This window comes from Harmonia axyridis, chromosome 2 (genome assembly GCF_914767665.1).
Source record: "Harmonia axyridis chromosome 2, icHarAxyr1.1, whole genome shotgun sequence".
Taxonomy (NCBI): domain Eukaryota; kingdom Metazoa; phylum Arthropoda; class Insecta; order Coleoptera; family Coccinellidae; genus Harmonia; species Harmonia axyridis.
Genome location: NC_059502.1, coordinates 62,878,399 through 62,884,622, shown reverse-complemented (window position 1 = coordinate 62,884,622; position 6,224 = coordinate 62,878,399).

Here is a 6,224-nt window from a genome sequence, read left to right as displayed (position 1 = left end):
AATGATAATAATAATGGAGTTTATTTCGGTAAATAAACAGATGCAGACACAAATTGACTAATATGTCGATGGCTTATGCTTACGAATACCTCATCTCATTGTATTATACAAGGCGTGCATTTAAAGTAAGGTTTCCATTTATTTTTTTCACATTAAATAACATTTATTCACAAAGTTTTGTACATTGCTGTAAAGCTTGAAATCTAAGCTATTCTTCTACGTAATCGACATTCACTCTGATGAGCTTCCTTATTCGTACGACAATTTTTTGTATCCCCTCCTCGAACCACGATCCCGCCGCCTCGCGCAAGAACCAAATGACCGCTTCATGAACTTCTTCATCGTTCGCAAATTTCATTCCTCCTAGATGTTTTTTAAGGGCAGAAAACATGTGGAAGTCACTAGGGGAAATTCTTTCCCTTCCTCTTCAAAACTGGCGAGAATATCTTGGGCACATTGGACACGTTTGAGTTTGTGCACCGGGGTAAGCATTTTCGGGACCCACCTAGCTGACAATTTTTGGTTTTGCAGGTTATTCACCAAATTGAATGAATAGAGTCTCTACTGCACACATCTTGGAGTTTTTCGGCAAACTCATTGAGAGTCAACCTGCGATCTTTCAGCACAAGAGCACTGTTTCGTCCGAGTGTAACGGCCTGCCGCTGCGCTCCTCGTCGTGAACGTTTAATCGGCCAGCAGAAAATTCTCTACATCATTTCCGAACGTTTTTCACGTCCATACCTTTCTCACCATACACTTCTTCCAATTGACGATGAATTTCTATAGGTGGAGTTTTTTTGAGTGCAAAAACTTAATGACTGAACGTAACTCGCACCTGGCGGGAGCGACAACCGGTACTTCCATTGCAAATTGCTGCTACGTCAAGACTGAGCGTCCTAATGAGCTCCACCAGGTGTCGATTGATGGAGGGGGGCCTTACGTATAAAACAGTGTTGCCGGATTTCATTTAGCGCTACTTGCGTCGATACAATGGCCTTGGAGACCTTAGTTCAAATACACGCCTCGTATCTACGATCTATTTATTTCAATTACCGCTTCAGCCATCTATTGCAAAACGGCGGAAGCAAAGTGGTACACCTAATATTTTTGTCTGATGATATTTCTCGAGCACTTAATGTTATCCAGATATTCTGTGATATTAATTTATCTACTCCTAATGAATTATATATTCATTATTCAACTGCTTTTGAGCAATTAATAGAATCTATTAACAAACAGCGTGAGTTATAATAACTCACTACTATAACTCCCTACAATAAATCAGAAGAGATGGATCTGTGCTTTTATACTTCTCTGCTTCTATTCGATTGGTCGAAAGGAAACATTCAATTATTGTTATTGAGGGGAGGAATGTCCGAGGGAATGTCACTTTAATAATTTTCACGTTTTCAAATTAAGTTGATATCTAATTATTTAATTAAATTAATTATTTATTAATTCAGATAGTGAAGATGAAATATTATATATTCATTTCCAAAAGACAAACAGCTGATGTTACCATACAGAATTACTTGCCCGAAAAAAATATAAAGGAGTTTACAAAAATTTTCAAGATTGGTGTAGCAGTAAGTCATCGCTTGCAGGAAATGTTTTAGTATATTTTAGTGCATTGTTATAGGCAACTAATAAGGTTTTCAATGAAGTTCTATCTCTGTACTCTCTACTGGATTCGAGCAAGCCGAAGCTAGTTCGATTGTGATTGGCGACACTAAGTTTCCATCTCATTTGTACTCGGGATCGAACACAAATGTTCACTTTTCGTTCCTTCTGTCTATACCTAAGTCTGTATTTGTTTCTTAGTATTAATTGATATAGTCGTAAATAAAGTATAGTATTCAACTTGCGGTAATAGTCATAACACACTTGATGAATTACAGCACTCGCCTGCGGCTCGTGCTGCAAACATCATCTGCGTGAGTTATGACCTACATTACCGCTCGTTGGATAATATACTATTATCGCTTAGATTGAATACGAAAAGCCTTGTTCAGATTGCATACGAAATTGTCATTATAATTACTCAACATCTCATGAAAAATTCAGATAGAACACCTCGCCTGAATTCACGGTGTATCCTAAAACGAGTACTTGAAACCTTTGTTCAGCCTTGGCTCACAGTACGAAAGCCGTTGAATCGGATTGAGAAACTCACCTGATATTTTCACGCTTCACCTTCGGCTTCTGAATTGTTAAACTGACTTTCCGAGATGTACTCCAATTTTGCGATCCTTGTTCCGCCTCGCTGGCCAGTTTACGATTCGGACCCTAGAAAATGTTTTTATTATTTACGTCCGACGGGGCCGGGTTCAATTTTTGACGCTTTTGCCGCATTGTGAATCCATCAGCTTCATCAATAATTACTGGAGGCGGCCGATTGGTAATCCATAACGATTTTATAAACCGATATTGGCAGGTACAAACACAGATAATTGAATTCCGTGCAAAATGGCGGATTTGATGAGGTAATCATTTGTAAATAATTTCAAGTTCACTTTCAGCTTTTGGTTGGGTTGATGAACAAGTTATTTCGAATTATATTTTATATTTATACAAGGTGATTAATTGGTAAATGGGCGAAAGCTAAGGATAGGAAGAGGTCACTGCAGCCAGTCAGAATAACCTACATTCCTTGCCTGTAAAATTTCATAAAATAGATGTTGAGAAGAGATTTTTTTAAGGAAGTTGTATCAATTTGTGATTAATTGTGAACCATATAATGTGAATGAATTTTTAGAATGTTGTAGGTTTAGAATGGTTGTTTAGGTGTTATATTTATTTTTTTGACATTATTTTTTATTTGTGATACTTTGAAATGAATAAGTTCTATCTATCTATCTATCTATTTGAACGGTCTATTTCTCTTTATAATCAAAATACAGAGAGTTTCAATGTTTTTGTCAATTTCTTCAATTACCCATAACTTTCGAACCATCCTATATATTTTTATGATATTCTCTGTAACAACTGATTCATACAGACATACCAACTGATTTTTTGTCCAGCTCTGGCCTAGGAATTCTTAAATAAGATTCAACCCAAAAAAACCACCCTTCATAACAAAATTTCTTTTATCGGATATTCAAATAGAGGCAAAGAAACTAGAACTTCGCGAACTTCCCCATGCAATTTCGATACCTAATTAGTGAAACCTGAATATTCAGACAACACCGTAACCAAAATGTCAAATAAAAATAAAGGGTGTTTTTTTTCGAGGTATATAACTTTAAGTTGACATTACTGTACAAGATGGCGACCGATGCAACAGCTGATTTATTTTCAGTTTGGTTTGGCAATTCATCATGAATAGACTCATGCCTGAACAACACTCGCAAATAGTGCAATTTTATTTCGAAAATAATGCTTTTGTGCGAAATACGTATCGCGCACTACGTTCATTTCATTTTGTTCAGCGATGAAGCGCACTTCTGGTTGAATGGCTACGTCAACAAACAAAACTGCCGCATTTGGAGTTTAGCTAATCCTCAAGTGTATGTCGAAACACCGTTATATCCAGAAAAACTGACTGTTTGGTGCGCTTTATGGGCTGGTGGAATTATTGGTACGTACTTCTTCAAAAACGATGATGGCCAGAACGTTACAGTCAATGGTGATCGGTATAGAGCCATTATTACTAACTTTTTCATTCCTGAATTGAACAACCATGATGTCCAGGAGATGTGGTTCCAACAAGACGGCGCAACATGTCACACAGCTCGTGCCACAATCGATTTTTGAAAGACACGTTTGTTGACCGCCTAATTTCACGTTTTGGACCTGTGAATTGGCCTCCAAGATCTTTTGATTTAACACCGCTAGACTACTTTCTGTGGGGCTTTGTAAAGTCATTGGTCTATGCGGATAAGCCACAAACCCTTGACCATTTGGAAGACAACATTCGCCTTGTTATTGCCGATATACGGCCACAAATGTTGGAAAAAGTCATCGAAAATTGGGCGTCCAGATTGGACTACATCCGAGCCAGCCGTGGCGGTCATATGCCATAAATCATATTTAAAATGTAATGCCACAAGAATATCTTGCGGATAAATAAAATTTATCTCAATCGAATAATCCATCGTTGTTTTATTGCAATTTGAAGTTCTATAGCTCTGAAAAAAAACACCCTTCAGTTCTAACCCTGTATATTAGTAGGGTTAACGTACTGAGATTATTCCGTTATTGAAATATATTTCTCTTATACCCGTAGTCTGAATCATCCACTGGAAATGAGTTTGTGCGCAACTTTGATACTTAACGAACCAGAAATTTCCAGAAAAATCAGGTTAAACCCCTCGTTACTGGATATAAACAGCATTCACTGAGACTCATCTGTATATTTTTGCATAGGGGCATTCAAATACGTTGGAAACGAAAGTATAGGGAAATACTGCACTTGATTTAGCATTCGATTGGAAATGGAAACATTGCCAATCTTTTCAATGAAGAATTCCATGAACGAAAGATTGAATATTTCCCAAAACTCCAACTTTTGTTTATGATTTTTCACAGGGCAACGGCCCTGCCAATGTTATTTCATTTCATTGGATCTACAGCTCTACAAATAACAGAAGATCGCTACAAGTAACTTTGAGAACTTCCTTATATTTATTCATTCTACAGGAATAAAATATTCTTCTTGTAGGTGTATGCACTCAGGAAATATTTGAGTTTCCTCTTAACTTCAATCCCTGAGGTCTTGTTACTTTGACCAATGCATTGGAAAAGTTTTCCATGCAGTGGCTAGATCAAGTAAATATTTAAGGGGTTTTCATCCTTGGATGTCTAGAGGTGAGTAAATTCTTTCTTGAGTTTCCAGTAAGCTGTTTCCTTTACGATCGATAACGATTATGGTGAAAGGGAATATTCATGTGGATTCAACATAGGGAATAAGTTCACGCCGGATTTTACATGGAACTAAAAGTGCATTATCAATGGATCAAGCATCATGGGAATCGGAAATATTCCGACTTTCGAATCAGGTCAAATGAGGATAGATTTCTTCAACTTTATTCATAAAATTATATCGATATGTTAGGTGTACAACTTTGCTTCCGCCGTTTTGCAATAAATGGCTGTAGCGGTGAATTGTAGTTGAAATAAATGTATCGTAGATGTCATACAATATCTTAGGTATTAGTAAACATAAAGTCATCGAAATATTAGTCGATTTGTGTCTACATCTCGTCATTTGCGGGAAGTTTTAATTTTCTGCTGGAATATGAAAAATCTGTGGCTGAGGCTCATCGATTGCTCTCAAATACCTATGGTAAGGCCGCTATCAGTGAAAAAACGTGTCGAGAGTAGTTTCAACGCTCTTTAGAGAAGCTGCCTCAATGATCATGATAGCTATGATGATTGCCTACCTCCGCCGCGGAGATGGCACTTGAAGAAGAAAAACAAACGGTGATTTTGACGTCAAAGTCCAGCATTGTGGTGGAAGAGAAAAGGTTTTCGAAGATGTAGAATTGGAGCCATTACTTGATCAAGACTCGTGTCAAACGCAACAAGAATTTGCAGGATCATTGAGAGTGACGCAACAAACCATTTCAAAACGCCTGAGAAACAAGGATATTGGGTGCCGTACGATTTGGAGCCGAAATATGTTCAACGGCGTTTGTTTGCTTGTGAACATTTGATACAAGGCAAAGACGGAAGAGATTTCTACATCGCATTGTGACTTGGACGAAAAATGAATCATTACGATAATCCCAACCGCAGAAAATCATGGCGATATCCTGGTCATGCTTCTACGTCGACGGCTAAACCGAATATTCACGGTTCCAAGGTCATGCTCAGTATTTAGTGGGACCAGCTCGGCGTTGTGTATTATGAGTTGTTGGAACTGACTGAAACAATATCAGGAGATCGTTATCGAACGTGATTTTTCAGCATGACACTGTTGGACCTCATGTTTCGAAAGTGGTCAAGACATACTTGGAAACGTTAAAAATGGGAAGTCCTACTTCACTTGTCGTATTCTCCAGACGTTGCTCCTTCGGACTATCACTTGTTTCGATCAATGGCACTGACAATGGCAATGGCCTGGCTGACTAGCACTTCCGGCCTTATAAAGAAGTTAAACATTGAATCTATTCGTGGATCGCTTCAAAGGATGACCAGTTTTTTCAACGCATATAACTTATATGCAAAAAATTGCAAAAAAATTGAATATTTAATTTTTTTTTTTAATTTTTTCAATGTTC